The sequence below is a fragment of the Mauremys mutica genome, unplaced genomic scaffold (genome assembly GCF_020497125.1).
Source record: "Mauremys mutica isolate MM-2020 ecotype Southern unplaced genomic scaffold, ASM2049712v1 001264F_np12_obj, whole genome shotgun sequence".
NCBI classification, from domain to species: domain Eukaryota; kingdom Metazoa; phylum Chordata; order Testudines; family Geoemydidae; genus Mauremys; species Mauremys mutica.
Genome location: NW_025423149.1, coordinates 30,584 through 49,281, shown reverse-complemented (window position 1 = coordinate 49,281; position 18,698 = coordinate 30,584). Strand labels below are relative to the sequence as shown.

The 18,698-nt window shown below is 54.1% G+C and overlaps 2 non-coding genes across 2 annotated transcripts; one reads left to right on the top strand and one right to left on the bottom strand.

Moving 5' to 3' along the window:
* Positions 1-1,424: 1,424 nt before the first annotated feature.
* On the top strand, positions 1,425-1,518 carry TRNAI-UAU. Its single transcript has 2 exons — positions 1,425-1,462; positions 1,483-1,518. It is a non-coding gene; the product is annotated as a tRNA-Ile (tRNA).
* A 15,042-nt stretch (positions 1,519-16,560) lies between these two features.
* On the bottom strand, positions 16,561-16,633 carry TRNAK-CUU. Its single transcript has one exon. It is a non-coding gene; the product is annotated as a tRNA-Lys (tRNA).
* Positions 16,634-18,698: the final 2,065 nt, after the last annotated feature.

Sequence of the window (18,698 nt, the reverse complement as noted above, 5' to 3'; positions counted from 1 at the left end):
TCTGGCTGGCCGGGCGGCGCGTCTCTGCGCCGGACCCGACTCCGGCTGGGCGGTGAGGCTCCAGGCCGGACCCCGACGCCGACCTGGACCCCGACTGCAGCCCAACGCCCGTGGCTCCCAGCCCCGACTCTGGGTGGCACGGCCCCCATCTCCAAGCAGCAGGGTAAGGGGGACATGGAGCAGGGAGAGGATGTTGGACAGAGGGCGGGGGGGTGGATTAGGGTCAGGACTGGGGGTGGTCAGGGGGCAGGGAACAGGGGAATTGAATGGGGGCAAGGGTCCTGGGGGGGGGCAGTTAGGAAGTACCAGGGGTTGGATGGGGCGGTGGAAGGCAGTCAGGGGCAGGGGTTCCAGGGGCAGTCGGGAAAGAGAGAAGGGGTGGTAGGATAGGGCAGGGGTCCCGGGGGGGCCATCAGGAATAAGAGGAGGGGTTGGAGGGGTGGCAGGGGGCAGTTAAGGGACAGGGAAGGGGGTGGATAGGGCAGGGGTCCTGGGGGGCAGGGCAGGAGTCCCCGGGGTCGAGGGGGGTCACCCTCATGGGGTGAGGAGGAGGGAACCGGTTGTTAATATTTTGGCAGCTCATCAGTGGATATGCCCCTCCCTTCACTGCACCTCACCCACAGCTGCTGCCATGGGTCAGTGAAAACCCAGAGTTCATCTCTCACCTCCTGGGGGGAAAGCCCCTTTCTCCCTCCGCTGTCTGGCCACATTGCCGGCCACTTGCCGTTCCACCCTGTCACCACTCTGCTGGCCACCCTCTCTGCTCTGGGATGTCTTGTGGTCCCACCAGGAGCGGAACAGGCTCCCTAAAAGTAGTGGCCACCAGAGCCCAAACAGTAGCCCCATCCCTGCCACTCAATGCCATGCCCCTGCCCCACCCCTTCTCCCCAAGGACCCGCTCCTACGCTGCCTCTTCCCCCCAGACCCTTCCTCCCGCTCACTGCTCTCCGTCCCCTCCCCACCCTCACTCGTCCTTACGGTCATTACAAAGTGGCAAGGCAGAGCCCTCCCATTTTTTAAAGTCCTGGGGTGTTGTTCCCCCCTGTTCCGGCACCCCTGGGGCCCTGCACTTCACACAGCTCTCCCTGATTTCACCTGCTAGTGAGGGAGCCTCACTGCTAGCGCAGACTGGGCAGTTCGTTGCATGAGAGACACTGTCCCAAAGCAGGACTAATGCTTAGAGCTGGTTATCAGTGACTTCAGCTCTGTTGGTCTGCAGCAAGACTCTCCATTGAGTCTTAACCATCTCTGTTATTACACAGGGAAGAACAAAAGGGTCAAATGGGGCCTGGAACCCTTAAGAAGAATCCACCCCACCAAGTACAACACTTGTCACTACCTGCTCTCAACCCCATGGAGAATGTTTTGGGGTCACCGCTCGCCTGTATCAACCTAGGAGTCTCAGAGAATCCTAATTAACAGGTGTTCCAGTGGCACAATTGGTTAGCGCACAGTACTTATAGGGCAGTGCTGAGAGGAGCTATGCTGAGGTTGTGAGTTCAAACCTCACCTGGAGCACTGGTTTTCATTAACCAAATGGCATCACCCCCTCATTTGGCCCTGTGGAATGTAGAATTGCAGCCCAGGGACACTGAGGAGGGGAGAAGTTAAAAAACCTGTTCACTTATTACCTCCTCTCCAGAGCACAGGTCAGAATCTACCATCCTTTCTCCCCCCCAGCCCCTGTGCCAGGATCCCTCAAGCAGAGCCTGGAGTCCTGTCCATGGCATCTGTGCTATTGATAAACACTAAGTGACGGGGACAAAACACTCAAATCCCGCCTGGTGCAGGGAGCCAGGTTTGCTCTTCAAATTCTGTCGTTGGTACATTTCCAGGCCTGGGAATGTCCCACAACAGCACTGAATGGGAAGCTGCCTGCAGAACAGTTACACTGCACAGAGCTCCTGTGGAGGAGGGGTGGGGATTAGTAACATTTTGAGGATCGTTTGGGAAATGAGCCTTTGCTGACAAGGTTTGTCTCTGTTCATATTTCACCTTCAGGTGTTATGTTGCGGGATCTTTAGTATATTTTTGGGAGGTTAATAACTATCTCCTCAACTTTATTTACTCAACTTAAAAATTGGTGTCACTTGATTTTTGCATCTCCCTGTGAAAATACAACTGACGTGTGGCTTTCTACAGGGGGGTCATGATGTTAAAGTTAAGGAATTCAGCCTAAGTACTTCTGGGGGGGGACTGTTGCTTTTTTACAGCTGCCTCACGGCCAGGCACACTGGGCTGTTAGCTGCACCCACGGTCCTTGCCAGGGGCCCCTGCTGAACCCTGGGCGGCTGCACTGCCGTGCTGGGGTGACTCTGCAGGGGGAGAAGCTGCTGTGGAGCAATGTAGAGCAGGTGCAGGAAGGAGCCGGGGTCACTATTCACATTCTGAACTGCACAGTTTTCACTCCCAGCCCTACCGGTGCCCCTCAGTCCCGACCCGCAGCCCCCTGGTTTCCCCCAGCTCTACCAGTGCCCCTCACTCCCGACCCGCAGCCCCCTGGGCTCCCCGCTGAGCTCCCAGTCACTGCGCGGCTGGTGCTCCTCACTCCCGACCTGCAGCCCCTGCTATCCCAGCCCTGACTTCCAGACTCACAGGTCTACTGGTGCCCCTCACTCCTGACCCGCAGCCCCCTTGGCTCCCCACTTTGCTCCCCAGTCACTGCATGGCTGGTGCCCCTCACTCCCGACCCGCAGCCCCTGCTATACCAGTCCTGACCTCCAGACTCACACCTCTGCTGGTGCCCCTCAGTCCCAAACCACAGCCCCCTCGGTTCTCCCCAGCCCTACCGGTGCCCCTCAGTCCCGACCCGCAGCCCCCTGGTTTCCCCCCAGCTCTACCAGTGCCCCTCACTCCCGACCCGCAGCCCCCTGGGATCCCCCACTGAGCTCCCCAGTCACTGTGCTGCCGGTGCCCCTCACTCCCGACCTGCAGCCCCCTGGACTTCCCTCAGCTCTGCTGGTGCCACTCACTCCCGACCCGCAGCCCCTGCTATCTCAGTCCTGACCTCCAGACTCACAGCTCTGCTGGTGCCCCTCACTCCTGACCCACAGCCCCCTGGGCTTCCCCCAGCTCTACCGGTGCCCCTCACTCCCGACCTGCAGCCCCCTGGACTTCCCTCAGCTCTGTCAGTGCCCCTCCCTCCCAACCCACAGCCCCTACCATCCCAGTCCTGACCTCCAGACTCACAGCTGATTGCTTTGAGAGACTGGTAGTGAGTTGGGTGTGGTGGCTGGAGAACAGACAAAGTGGTTACTGGTTTATGATTTTCTGTTTGCTTCTTTCGGGTAAGGGAAATAGGGAAAGAAAAATAAGCAAACTAATGAAGAGTGAAGAGCAGAAGAAGCTAGAACTGCACAGGTTGCAAGTTGCTGCCCAGAAAGGCTGAACACTGGGCGCTGGGAAAGTCCCTGTAACTAAGAAGCCCCTGAGCTCAGGGCATCCCTGTTTCAGTGAACTACAGAGGGGGTGTCTCAGCACAAGAAAGCAGGAAAATGTCCACCAGTGAGGCAGCTACTTAACTAGAGCTGGCCAGACTGGAAGCAGAAGAGAAGGCAAAGGACCGGGAGTTTCAATTGAAGCTCAAAGAAGCAGAGGCACCTGTGCACAGAAGGGCTATGGAAGCAGAGGCAGCCAGGGAGGGAGCTGCTCACAAAAGAGCCCTGGAGTTAAGAGGCAGAGCAATAGAGGCCCAAACTGAGGCCCAGAAGCATGGACTGGCTGTTATGGAGTGGAAGAGACAAAACCCTCCAGCAGCTGGCTGCACTTCCCCAAAAATCCACAAATGGGAGTGACTATGTCCACAGTATGATGAATCCAGTGATATTGCTGAATATTTCATCACCTTTGAGAGACTCTGCACCTCTGTGAAATCCCTGGTGATCAAAAATTGGTCACATTGGTAGCCAAATTGATGGAAGAGCTATGGACATATTGAATGAGATGCCTATTGATGATGCTACAAACTATGGTAAATGTAAGGAACTAGTTTTAACACAGTTTCAGATGACACCTGAAACCTACAGGGTTAAATTCAGGAGTCTTAAGAGGGGATCTGGATTCAGTAATGTGGCTTATGTAAATGAAATGAGAGATTTGTTAGATACGTGGGTGAGGGGAAAAGACTTTACAAGCTTTGAAGGAATGTGTGATTTGGGCCAAGGGCAGGCATGGTTGCAGTGCACCCTTCCTTGCCAACACCTCAAACACATGCCTGAATTTAAAACCTTCTCCAAAGAGGCAGAACAATCTGCATCAGAGCACTTACGAGGGTACACAAAGGAATTGGGAAATGTAATAGACACTAAACAAGCTAAATTGTGTGAACAAAACCTGTCCGCCGTAGATTTGCTGTTAATCTGGGGGTCTTTTGCTACGTCATCAAGCCCAAGGAGTTAATACTAGTGGTAAATGCTTTAAAGATGTGGGACATACCTGTTTTGTGGGGAAAAAAAAACTTTTATACATGCTAGGGATGGTGACAAGACAGTCCCACAAGAATTGTTTCTTTTCATATCATACCTGTAAACAGGCTGGAAGCTTGGCACAGCAGCAAAAGCATAACAGGCCTATGCTGCTGTGTGGGAGGGGAAACTGAGGCACACTGCCTTATGCCATTGGTGGCTAAATGCCAAGACACCTACACGTTAACAGATATTGCTGTCTGCACTCTGTTAGCAATACCACACCCCAACATGTTTTCAGGCAGCCGGGGACCAGGAACCCTATACCTTGCTAGACCACCCATGTAGGACATCATACATTTAAAGGTACTGAAAGGGGGTGTGACCAGAGACAAGCAGGGATTTTAGGTGTACCGCCTCTACCATGGACAGTGTCCAAGCCTCTGGCAGTAAGTTCAGGAGGAGGGTGTGACATTGCGCACACACCCCCACCCAGGCCCACCCTTCAGCATTCCTGGGGAAAGACCAACATGGCCAACATGACTTTGGGCCAGTAGGTCAACCAAAGGGGCTGTCTTCTGGGTTTACTCGGAGTTCTGCAGCTGGGCTGCAGCCAGGCACAGGAGGCCGCCCTCTTGGTTGACCTACTGGCCCAAAGTCACTTTGGCGGGGTTGGTCTTTCCCCAGGAATGCTGAAGCACAGGCCTGAGGGAGGGAGACTCAATCCTCCTCCCTCTTGGTCAGGGTGGAAGAGGCGGCTGTAAGAGCGGCCAGGTTCCTGAGCTGGGCCTGCCAGCGTTTGGGGAGGGAGGAGCTGACTGGGGCATGGTGCTGGCAAAATGCCTCAGGGCGCTGGCGGGAGGAGCAGGCCAGGGCTAGGGCTGGGAAGAGAGAGAGAGAGACCAGCAGGTTTCCTCTATTGTTTCCTGCTCTCTTTTTCTTCCATAGCTTCTCCTCTGCATGAACTGACTTATTTTCTCTGTGAGCCTGGCTAGCTCAGTTGGCAGCACATCAGACTTTTAATCTGAGCGTCCAGGGTTCAAGTCACTGGTTAGACACTCAACTACTCCCCAAGGTCTTAAAAAGCTCTGTCTCTGGAGTCCTTCTTGATGTCACTTTTTCTCTTCAGGATTTTGCCTTTCCTCAGAAGGGGTTTTGTGAGTGGGATTGAAGGGGCAACTTCCTGACACCCCCTCTGTCCTTGCAGGCTGGAGGAATAAAGGCCTCTGGGCAGGGGCAGCCCTAGACTAGCTGCCAGCACCTGGCGCCCTAGGCAAACCCTGCTATCGGTGCCCCCCCCCCCCCGAACCCCAAGGGCAGAGCTAGGCTGAGGTATTTTGGTAAACGGGGAAACATTTTGCCCCTTTTTTCCTTTTAATGTTTTTAAGCGTTTTTGTGGATTTTTTTTAAACAGAGGCTTAATTATTCGGTTTGTCCATCCGTCCGTCTGTCCAACCAATGTTTCTTTCTTCATCCTTCTGGTTCTGGCTGCCCCTTACTACAGCCATAACTTTGGTCTTGAACTTTATAGAGTAGTGAGGTACCTTAAGGGTTAAATGCTAAATACCAAACCCAAACAACACTAGTTACCTGTGTCTGGCAAAAGGTGTCTGGCAGTTTTGCCACTTTGAATGATTCAAATGGATTTTCAGAGGCATTATATAAAAATCCCAAAAAAGCAGAACCAAACCAATTCATCTTAAACCTTCAAAACAAGAGTTTTACAAACCATGAGTGTCAGTTTAGGTCCTTAAAACCTTACATCATCACACACAAAGTTCTCCTTTGCCTAACATCCCTTGCACTGCAATTACTCTTTTTTACACAACTGTACCCGGATTACACGTCCATCTTGTACAACCAGAGCCAGGCAGGGGCAGGCAAGTTAAGTTCCAATAGAAACCCCGGACATTCCTTTAGTGATTTTGCTTACATTACCCAGGAGTCAAATCATTTTGATGAGATTATCTCTCCATCTGCTGCCTGCAGCCGTCCCCTATAGACCATTTCTGTGGGCAAAGGGCCCATTTCCCCTCAGAATGTCTGTAAAGGCTTCTGGGGACAAAACATAGTGGTGGTAGTAGCCACTTTACCTGACCCTCTTGTATAATATAATTACCAAACTTCTATCAAATGTGACTGCACAGAGCTGCACATACAGTTACATTCACTGAAAGTGAGCAACTGTCCCCAGAACTCACTGCCAGTGGCACAGGTACCTTTTAAGTACCGAGATGTGCAGTGACATCTTTCATGGGAACTGGCCAGCGTGTGCACGGCCGGCATGTGCAGAGCAAAGGTTGCCCACGGGCGCTGTGTCAGGCTCTGGCACCGCGTGAGACAATGGACCACTTTCTGGTGGCTGGTTTGTTTCCCCAGCAGGTGTGGGGACTTCTGGCTACATGATGGCAGCTGCCAGACTCAGTTGGACAGGATTCTTTTCAGCTCACCTGAGGCTTGTACCTGGCCGAACGAGGGCAACCACAGGGCGCCAGCAGAACCAGCTGCAGCTGCAGCCAGGGCGCCCTCAGCAGGGGCCGCTGTATAGCGGGCGGGTGTCATGGGACACACTGCACCTGCTCAATGTCAGAAAATCCCCTTCAGACTAAACCAGTTTGTTTCTCAAAATCAAAACAAGTGGGATGAAAGTTCTTTGCAAAAATATTTTGTTGCCAAACAAAAGCATCTCCTGTTTGTCAGAGTGTGTTAAATTGTCTCATCACACACAGAGGGGGAGACACTTAGATCACAAACATTAGATAAGATGCTTCAGTCTGAGCTAAGTAGTTGCTGCTCTTAACAATTGCAAAATAAAAAAATACAAATCAAATAGACTATTTCAGCTATTCTATTATGTCATAATGTGATCGGAGTAACCATGATAGGACACCTCATATTATGCACTACTCCTAGTGACACTCTCCACTGGAGCCCCATCCTCCACCCACCGTGAGGTAGGTAGGAGCGGATCATTATTATCCCTACTTGAAAGAGGGAGAAGCTCAGGCTGAGAAAGGAGAATTGACTTGTCTTAGGTCACACAGCCAGCCAGTGGCAGAGTTGGGAACAGGACCCAAGAGCCCTGATTTTCATACTAACCATCAGATTGTGAATTTCAAACACTGAATGACCTGAATAAAGTGCTCTCAGGTGAGCTCCAGACCAACAACAGTGCACAGTAATTATTCAGCAAGTATTTGAGGAGAACTTCAAGGTTAGAGAGAATCATGAGGTGCTCAGAGACCATTAATGCAGAGAAGCAGCAAAATTCATCAAACATAGAACTGGTTATGACTTATTTACTTGGTCTTAAAAGAGAACAGCAACGACCTGAGTCTCCTCCCTGTCAATAACCCCCTGCTCAGCCAATCAGGGTAGAGACTGAGGACGGGAGGCTGAGGGTTCTCACCAGAGAGCCCAAAGGATGGCCCAGGTCACCGGTGGGGATCACTGCCCAAGCACTATTTCAGCCCCACATTTTTGGGTGGACCTCCCACAATGGGAGCTGCAGAGCACTCCTCAGCAAAACACACACACACACACACACACACACACCGTTCCTGCTGTTGGGAGGGGAACAGGTGAAAGGACAAAAGAAGCAAGAGATGAAGAGAAAGGAGGGAGGGAGGGATGGAGGAAAAGGTGAAACAAAAAGGACAAACCATAATGTCCCCAGTGATTCTATGGGACATAATCCCAAGTGTGAAATAAAATTCTGCCTCCTTAAGCTCGTGTTTTCCATGCCTAGAATACAACTGTCACCTGAAGAATCAGACCGAACAGGTTTCAAACCTCGAGGGGCTCTTACCTTCTAAACAGGGACGGCTGTTTTCTAGTAAAATCACTAAAAGGGAAGGAGAAAACTCAAAAGAGGTTCCTCCTGGCGCTCACGTACGTGAACCCGAATACTCTCTCAGTCCTCCAAGAGAGACCTGGAGAAAGAGACTTGCTGAAGCAAAGCCACAGGGGTCTCTGAGGTTTCCCTGGCCCCTCACCCCTGTCCTGCCTGGCTGATGTCAGCATCTCTCTGTGAGGTCACCACCTCCCCACCACCTTTGACCAATAGTCTGAGGTCCTGCAAAAGGCCTTTGTGATGTCACTGCCACACCCCTCCCTTGCTGTGCTAATGTCCTGCCCCTGGCCAGGCACTGTGGAGGTTTGAGCTACTCCCTGTGGATCACCCCACTCAAGGAGCGTTCGTTCTAGGCAGCAAGCCGGCTAGACAGGAAAACATCAGACGCTGCTCCCAATGCTACATTCAGCTTTTCAGAAATTAGTCAACTTTATGGCCAGAAAAGACCATTAGAGCATCTAATCTGACCCCCCTGCATATCACAGGCCTCCTGTATGACACAATAGCTACTTTTGGAGCAAACACATTCCAGAAAGGCATCTAGTCTTCATTAAGTGACATCAGGAGATGGTGAATCCACCACTTTCCTTGGTAGCTTGTTCCTGTGGTGAATCATCCTTGCTATTGAATATTTGTGTCTTATTTGTAATATGAATTTGTCTCTTTTCACCTTCCAGCCACTGGGTCTTGTTATGCCTTTCTCTCCTCGATTAAAAAGCCCTTTAATACCCAATCTTTTTCTCTCCATTAAGGCCCTTCAACACTTCAATGAAGTCACCTTTCAATCTTCTTTTGATAAGCTAAACAGGTTGAGCTTGTTCAATAGCTCACTAGAAGGCATTTTTCTCCAGCCCTCAGAACATTTGTCATCAGACTCCTGAACTACAGCTGTATGTGGTTCTTGTTCTTCTGCGCAACACAGCTCCTGGAGAAGAGGGATCTGCAAATGTGCATTCATATGATACCTTTGTTTAACTGATGAAAACATAAACTAGACACTTAGAGGATTGGAACTGATTTCAGCTGATGGACAGCTTTGCTAGGTTTTTATGCATTTGGACAGCGAAATCTTGAGTGTTTACATTCATATCAAGCACTCCCGTATAGAGGAGCCCCTGAACAGAATGGAGAATGGAAATGAAAATGTTTTCCTTTTTTTTAAAAAAAGGAAAGAAGGTTATAAGAGAACACAGGGGTTTAAACTGAAGATCACTGGAGCTGCAATCAACCACTCTACCACTGAGCTATACCAGCACAATGAGCTGAATAGAGAATTGTGATTTTCAGGACTTTGAAGGACAAACCCTGCTTCATCGAGGTCCTTTGCCATTCCCAGACCACAGGTGGTTTTAAAAATGGGGTTTGATTAAACTTCTTAAATGTGGCAAACACCACAGCTTGCACACCCACCGATATAGCTTCTCCCACTGACAGAGCTGCCACCTCTTGGGAAGTGGATTAACTGCACCCACAGAAAACTCTCTCCCATCAGCATAGAGCAGTGGTTCTCAAGCTGTGTGTCAGGACCCCAAAGTGAGATGTGACCCTGTTTTAATGGGATTGCCAGGGCTGGCATTAGACTTGTTGGTGCCTGAGGCTGAAGCCAAAAGTCTGAGCCCCACCACCCAGGGCTGAATCCCTCAAGCTCTGGATTTGCCCTCCCCTAACTGGGGCAGAGCTCAGGCTTTGTCTCTCCTGCCTCTGCTCAGTGGGGAGGGGCTTGGTGCTTGATCCCTCTTTCCAGGGCCATGTAGTGAGTTTTTTTTTTTTGGCAGAAGGGGGTTGCAGTGAAAGGAAGTTTGAGAAACCCTGGCATAGAACCTCTGAATATGTCTAGACTTGGCTCCCTGTGGCAGATCAGACACTGAAAGTACAGCCATGGAGACACCACACCCCAGCCTTGCCTAGCAGGCAAGAATCAAACCTCCACAGAAAAATGCCTGTTATTGTTTAACCCATCTCCCTAAGCCCTCAGCCACCAACACTTAACAAAGGGGCTTTTCTACACGATGGTTCTGGTCTCACTGAAGGGTCATTTCCAATTGTTTGCTCAGTCCAGCATTAGGGAAAATGGTGCCCTGGGCAAAGCTTGTACTTTGGCACTTCCCCATTGCCCCTGGACGATTCCCCTCCCCCTTTACCGCTAGCTCCTGCACTCCCAGCCCTTGCACCTCCTTCACCCCTAACTCCTGCCCCTGCTGTGCCCCCTTTGCCCTTAACTCCCTGGGCCACCAGCCATTGCCCCGCTCCTGCAGCCCCTCACATGGCTCCAGTGCTAGGGGCCCCGCGCTTGTTCTCCCTTTCCCTGGGCTTTGGCATCACTAGCCCCTGCTTAGCGAGTAGGGTTCAGTGGTTCCCAAAATGTGGGGCATGACTCCTAGGGGGACACAGAGGAACATGCATGGGGGCACCTCAGGGCCTGAGCCAGCCCCTATGGAGGGAGCAGCACTCAGCCCCACTCTGCCCCAGCTCTTCCCCAACCCCACTCTCAGCCTGGGCCCCTGGATTCCAGCTTGGCCTCGACCCCCTTACCCCTGTCTGCACCCCTCTCCCCAGCAAGCAACAGCCCCACTCCCAGCCCCGGTTCTTGACCGCAGACTAGGGGGATTAGGGATAGAGGAGGGTGGGGTTACCAAGGTGCATTGTGGGAAGGTGGGATTTAGAGAGCCCAGAGTGGATGGGTGGGGGTGGGTTGGAGGACCCCACAGTGGCTGAAAAGGGGAACCTGGCAGGTTGGGGGGCAGCAGAGATTGGAGCTGAGGAACCTCACACCCTGGGGATGGACTCGGCTGGTGTGGGGATGGGAAAGTGGGGCCCAGCCATGGGGAAATGGGCTGGAGGCAATTATGGGTGGGACACTGAGGGGGAGGAGGAGGGTGGAGTGGTGAGGAGGAGGTCGGGGCAATAAAGGTAATAATTGGAGATATACCAATCTCCTAGAGCTGGAAGGGACCTTGAAAGGTCATTGAGTCCAGCCCCCTGCCTTCACTAGCAGGACCAATTTTTGCCCCAGATCCCTAAGGGGCCTTCTCAAGAATTGAACTCAGAACCTGGGGTTTAGCAGCCAATGTTCAAACCACTGAGCTCTCCCTCCCCCCAGGGAAGTGGGGAGTGGGGGGCGAAGGGAAAGGCCGGGCAGAGCGGACAGGGTGGGGGAGGGGACGCCGGGGGCGGGGCTGGCGGGAGGGTCACAGCGGGGGGGGGACACTGCGGGGGCAGGTTGGGGGGGGCTGAGGGGCCCCGCGGCCCCAGGCTGCCGCTTGTGGGGCTGCTCCCAGGCAGCTCAGCCCCCCCCCCGCTGCCCCCCAGGCCCAGCTGGGGGGGGGTGAAGCCCTTTCACTCCGCGCTGCCTCTGCCCTGCGCCCCCCCCCAGCCCGGATCCCACGCGGGATTCGAATCCCAACGGCCGCAGCGCGCGCGGGTTGGGTGGGGGTTCAGTGAAGCCTCGGGGCGAGGGAACCGGGGCCTCCCCCCACGCGCCGAGTCCCTGTCCCGCGCTCTCAACTAGGGAGCGGGGAGGGGCGCGGCGAAGTGACGAGTTACGGCCCCTCCTCCAATAGAGGCCGCGTGTGAGAGAGAGAGAGAACTACGCTTCCCAGAGTGCACCGGGAGGGGGCGCGTTGCCCGAGCAACTGCCCATCACTTCCGCTCTGAGACGAGCCAGGAACTACAACTCCCAGCCTGCCCCGGGGCGCCTCCGTCCTCTCCAGCCCAGGTAAGGGCGGGTCCCTGGGTCAACCTGACACCTCCCCCCCCAACGCAACTCCTCATCCCCGCCCCGCAGAGAGCCCGGCCCCGCCCCCTCCGGCTCCTGACGGGAACTCGCGTGTCCCTTGGCCTCGTCTCTCCCCACTCGGGGGCGGGGCTGTTGGATGGAGCCATATGGAAATACGGGGGAGGGGCAGGGCTGGGAGCCAGGACTCCTGGGTTCTCCCCCAGCTCTGGGAGGGGAAGGGGGCGAGGGGGTAGAGTGGGGGAGGGGCTGGGGTGCCTGCTGCCCTCGGGGTGACCAGAGAGCCCCCCCTGCCGCTTGCCCCCCCCAACCACGCGCTGGGTGTGCTGCTGCCTGGAGCCGCCCCTGGTTCCAGCCCCTCTGCCCAGGCAGCTCCCCCAGCCTGACACACACACCCAGCCCCTGCACCTGCCCCACCCCAGGGCTCCTCAGCCCAGAGGGGAGCCCCCCGGCTGAGTGGGGAATCAGAGCCCCCCGAAATTACCCTGGGACCAACATGATCTGCCCATGACAAAGTGTTGATTCTCGCTCCCCCCAGCCCCACTCTTGACACCCACACACCCCATCCCCATTCTGTGCACACACCTTGGGTCACTGTGACATTGAATACTTCAATTGGATGGGGGGCCCAGCACCATGGCTATTCCCTGCCCCCCAGGGCTCACGGGGCCGATTGGGGGCACAGGGGGCATGATCTAGTGCCAGCCAAGGGTGGATCAGAGGTGGGGATGGGGCTGTGGTTTCTGCACCACCCGGTTTCTGGCACAGGCTCCTTCGAGGATTTGCATTACTTGATACTTTTCACCAGTGATGAGCTGCCAAAATGCTAACAACCGGTTCCCTCCTCCTCCTCCTCCTCCTCCTCCTCACCCCATGAGGGGTCATGCCCCCCACTGGGACTCCTGCCCCATCCAACCCCCGCCATGTTCCTTGACAGCCCCCACCCCAGGACCCATGCCCTATCCACCCCCTTCCCTGTCCCGACTGCCCCTTGCCACCCCATCCAACTCCTTCTCTGATTCCTGATGGCACCCTGGGACCCCTACCCCATCCAACCACCCCTTCTCTCTGTCCCCTGACTGTCCCTGGAATCCCTACCCCTAACTGCCCCCCCACTGCCCCATCCAACCCCTGCTCCTTTCTGACTGCCTCCCCCCCGACCCTTGCCCCGTTCAATCCCCCTGTTCCCTGCCCGCTGACCGCTCCGACACTAATCCATTCCCCCCACCCCAACTCCCCTGCCCTCTATCCAACACACCCTCCCTGTTCCCTTACCGTCCTACCTGGACCCGGGGCCAGCCCCGGGGGCCGGGCAGGCAGGAGCCGCGCCGCCCGGCTGGACCCGGACCCGGGGGGCCGGGCAGGCAGGAGCCGCCCCCCCCCCCAGCTGGACCCAGCCCCGGGCAGGCAGAAGCCGCCCACCCCCCCCAGCTGGACCCGGCCCCGGGCAGGCAGGAGCCGCGCCCTCCTCCCACCTCCGGCTGGACCCGGACCCAGGGGCCGGACAGGCAGGAGCCGCACCCACCCCCCGCTGGACCCGGGGCTGGGCAGGCAGGAGCCGCCCCCCCGGCCCGCTGGACCCGGGACGGGCAGGCAGGATTACATGATAATCAGTAAGAACAGAAGGCACATATATCATTACAAGTAAAACAAACAAAACAAGCTTTCTAGTGACTAAAACTTAACTTCATAGAGTTACAATCTTTATCTAAGGAGGCAAGGTCCCAGGCGGGTGTTGTGTGAGGAGCTGTGTAGGCCCGAAAAGGCGTCCTGCTGGGCAAGGGCAGGTGAGGAGGGCCAGGGCTGTTGCTGCGGCCAAAGCCTTTGGGAAGAAGAAGAGGGCCAGGGGTGTTGTTGCCTGCTGGAGCCCATGCGACGGTGTAGGTGTACGCTGACCATAGCTGGTCTGTGGGAGCTGGGGCCACTCACCATGCCCCTTTCCTCGTTAGTATAGTGGTGAGTATCCCCGCCTGTCACGCAGGAGACCAGGGTTCGATTCCCTGACGGGGCGGGTGACCCCTTTTGAAGGGGGGACAAAGAAATCCCTGGCCTGTCCGCCACATGCCTTGCATTCTCCTTCGACGGCCACTTCCCTTCGCACCCTGCACTGATGACTTTCACCTCCAGAGAGACAATTACCTCACAAGGACACGCTGGCCCTAGCCAAAGCCTCCCCCGGGGCCTGCACGTGGGGGCACGTTTCAGAGCGGCAAAGGGAAATAGGCTGGCCAGGGCCATGAGGACAATGGCCCAGACAAACGGGGAGGGACTTGGTCCAGGGGTGGAGGAAGACAGAAAAAGGGACAGGCATGGGATTGGCTTCCTGTCTTTTTTCCTTTGCTCAGCATTTGACCTGTGATTGTAATGGGGAGACTTGAGAAATACCTGTGATGCCGGCGAGGTAGGTGGCCGCCCCGAGAGCGCAGAGCTGAGCATTTTCCACTGGGCTGCTGCCTGCGCCCCCAGCGCCTGGCCGTGATCATATAGTGGTTAGTACTCTGCGCCGTGGCCGCAGCAACCTCGGTTTGAATCCGCGTCACAGCACTGCTTTTTGGTGGGGAGGGGGCTAGCCTGCAGCACGCCTCGTGGCTCAGTCTGATGGCGTCCGTTTGCAAAGAGAGCCATCAGCCGGTCCTTAGTTTCTGCTTGGTAAAGGCAAGTCAGTGGGGTCCATCTGTCAGAAAAAGAGTCCCAGGACTTCTTGCTGGGCGCCAGGGTCCAAAAGCGGCGCATTCCCTCCTGGAAAGGGCTGTGTTTCGAATGTCCGTCCAGTGCGCGTTGAAGGGAAGGATCTGCGTGCCTGGGAAGCTGCGTCCCTCCAGAGGCGCTTGAGAAGCCAAAGGGGCCGTGGGTGAGTTTGTGATGAGGTGAGTCTGAAGTGTGGAAGGGGGAGGGTGGCAAGAGGAGGTTTTGAGAGGAAAAAAGGTGCTGCTGAGCTGGTAGGTGAGGGCAAGGTCCCAGGCGGGTGTTGTGTGAGGAGCTGTGTAGGCCCGGAAAGGCGTCTTGCTGGGCAAGGGCAGGTGAGGAGGGCCAGGGCTTTTCCCAGGGCTGTTGCTGCGGCCAAAGTCTTTGGGAAGCAGAAGAGGGCCAGGGGTGCTGTTGCCTGCTGGGGCCCATGCCATCTTGCTTTCAAAACCTACATCACATCTGGTTTTTAGACACCGTCACCCTCCTCTAAAGTTTCAGGTTTCCTACAACCCTGTGCCTTCTGAGGTGTTCTAATCTCCCCCCTCACTTATTAGATGGACACTAGGACAGAGGCAGAATAGAGACACTTAGCTTAATGAGAACCTCAAACTCCCGCACGGTGGGCCACAGAGTCAAGCAGCCAGCACTCACAATCGGTACCGGCCTTGTTTGGGTTTTTTTCCCAAACTAGCTCAGCACTCAGGGTGTTGAGCCCTTCTGGAAATCTTGCAAAAGAGTTTGGAGCCTGAATGGGTGTTACTTCCAAAGACTTGTATATAGCGCTGGGTGAAAGGTTTTTGGATGAATATTATATTTAGTGAAATATTTTGGTGGACCCAAAATGACTGTTTGGTTTGGTTTGGTTTCACCAAGAAAAGTGAAAAGAAAAGAAAAAGATCTTGGGTCAAAGTGCAATGTTGTTCTAATTTAGGTTAGGCTCGGTAAGAAGGAAAAACTAAATTGTTTGCACAAGTAAGTGTATTTGTGTAAAAGGGTGCAGAGGCTGGGCTTTAAGGGGCAGATAGCCATATTGTAGTAGTTGGAAGCTTTGCTTTCCCCATGGCCTCCAAAGAGTTTCCAAGCATTCTGAAAGAAGCCAGGAAATTGCATTCTTCCACTTGAACTCCAAGCAAGGAAGGTGAGGTAGACTTTTGTGGAAGAGTGTAACTCCCTGACTGGGAATCGAAGCCGGGCCGGTGAAAGCGCCAAATCCTAACCGCTAGACAACCAGGGAGATGACATTTGTGGGGTTGGGCATAACTTTCTAGGCCTACTTTCTGTCCAACTGAGGCCATTCGTTCATCTTCAAAGGAGGTTAACACAAGCTCTGAGCTCTTCGTTTCCTTACGGTTCCCTTCCTATTTTTAGCACTGATATGAAAAAGAAACAGAAAACATATTAAGACAATTTCCAGTATTGTTATGCATTGAGGCTATGTCTTTTTTTTTTTAAAACAGTTTTGTTACTGTCTTGTTTTACTCTCCATGGGCTTACAGAAATGTACGAGGGATGAATAAGATGTGGTGGAATCGTCAGCCTTAAGCAATCTCCATCCCAATGAAGAGGGCTGGTGGAGGATTTGAGAAAGAAGCAGTTATCTCAACTACTGAGCGCTGGCGAAGATATAGAAATAAGTAGAGAAGCTCTAGATGGCTGCTTAGGGGGAGGGGGGCAATCAGCTTCTGAAAGGTTATTTTTTCCCTCTCTTGCCTGGGCTAGAAGAGACTCAACTCTCTTAGGACCATGGAATTGTCAATGTGTCTTGTCTTCATGATGTACTAAAGGTCTGAGACCCCCTCAGCTGGTTGAGAGGACAAAGAGTGGATTCTGTTATGCTCTGAGACTCTAAGGGAGAGAGTGATGTCGAAGAGTGCAAGATGAAACGCCCAACGTGGGGCTTGAACCCACAACCCTGAGATTAAGAGTCTCATGCTCTACCAACTGAGCTAGTCGGGCTAGGCCGCAAGGGGTAGCAAAGGCACAGACAGTGCAAAAGAAGAGCGAAGGAAGTTTCTTTGCGTGCTGAGATTCGTTTCCTGACATTTGCCTTCTTTCCTGGTTCCTTCGCTCTCCAGCTAGCAAACAGGGCCCGTTCCAAGGCTAGTTAGATGCTGGTGTCTAGACCAGAGAAGTGGGAAAATCATCTAGCAGCTGCTCAGAGAAACCTGGGTGGGAGGGTGGAATTTAGGATTCTCCCACCAGGAGGAGGTGCTGTTTCTCAGAAAAAGCTTCTCAGCGCCCAAAGAGGGGGCAGAGAAGACAGTTCCCCGCCGGCCGCCAGACACATCTTTTCACAGGGAATCAGAACCCCCTGGGGTAAAACTCTTCCAAGGATGTGCGGCTCCAGGAATGTCAGAGAAGGGAAGGACTGTTTGCTTTAGGAGGTGGGTGCGGGAACCTGCAGGTCCTTAAGTCCCTCCAGCGTCCGATGAAAGCATTTGGGGGGAAGGGGCCGGGATAGACAAAGACAGGCTTGCGGCTCCTGTGCAAACACCATGTTGCCAGCGGTCCAAGAGAAGCGGGTGGGGGTTCGAGCATTTTGGCTGCTTTCTGAGGGCACGGAACTCACAACCTGGCAATGCTCAGAGCCCCGTTCCTCGGGAGTTTTCTTTGTGTTGGTCTTGTGATGCTGAGGGAGGAAGCTGAAGCATCATTTGAGTTTGTTTCAGTGCCTTCGGTTGGGCTAAGGTTGTGACCCATTCATATATATAGTATGAACTATATACACTAACTATACTACAAACGAATAAAGTTGACTACAACTATATAAATCTGAACTATATATACAAGAATTAACGAGAGAAACTACGAGTAGCTAGGGAAGTGGAGGTCAGCTAAGCCGCGCTCCACTGTTCCAACGACTGACACGGGCAGTAAGAAGGAACTGAGGGGCGGGTGGGTCAGCAGGGGTATATATCTGGCACTATAGCGGCGCCACTCCAGGGGGCACCCAGCCGACCCACCGAGTGTTGCTTGGGTAAAAATCTTCCGACGAACGTGCACACGGCGTGCGCACACCTAACTGGAATGCATATGAGCAATCACTCGAAGAAGAATTCCTTCTTTCTTGTATATTGCAAGGAAACCTGGTGTTATTTTTCACCAAGGAAGCTGGTAGATGTTTGAACACAAAGTATTGCAGCTTGGGAACAATCCCCCAGAAATGGCATCTTCCACTCCACAAATCAGTAGCAAACAGTTAATATTAGTGTTTGTCTGAGAATAGAGTGAAGGTGAGTGTTTACTCCGACACCTCAGTGAGTGAAACAGACAGAAAGAGCAAGGTTGTTCTGAAAGACAACGGATCTGTCTGGAGGCAAACAGACCTTGAGAATGAGCAAGAGTGTGAAAAGAGGTTCAAATGTGGGTTAGGTGTTAGTTAGGTTGGTCTGACAAATTTCAAGAAAATACCAATGCTCATAGACTGATGCAGACACGGCCTTACAACTCCCCCACTGCCAGCTCCCGATCGGTGTCAGAAGCTCTCCCTTTCCTGCTCCCCAGCCCTCAGCCCCAGGAACCACTGTCCTCTGCTTCCCCCTCTGGCCCCACCAACTTTTCCTCCCATTTCTGGGTTCCTCAACCCAGGGGCCAGACACGGGGTCCTACTCACCGCAATGCTCTCCACGAGGGCTGCTTTGGAGACCTGGGGCTCCAGAGTGTCCAGCCCCTGCTGCTGTGCCAAGAAGCACAGACGTGGAACAGCATGGAGGAAGCCGAGCTGTTGGGCCCTGTCCTCCACCAACTAGGAGTGGGGGAGAGAGAGAGAGAGATGGTTAGGTGAGGACCTCCCCAACATGGGCGCCAACTTATATGGGCTCCTGGGGCTTTAGCCCCAGGAATATTCAGTCAGGGGCTCTGCTCCACCAATATTTGGAGCTAGGTTTCTCCCCTGCTTGGAGCGCCCCGCCCCCGCCCCCGCCTCTCACCCCCCCCACCGCCGCCAGGGCTGGAGCTTCCCCCCCTCCACCCCGGAGCTTCCCTGCCTGAACGTAAAGAGTGCGCAGCGCGCGTCTCTCTC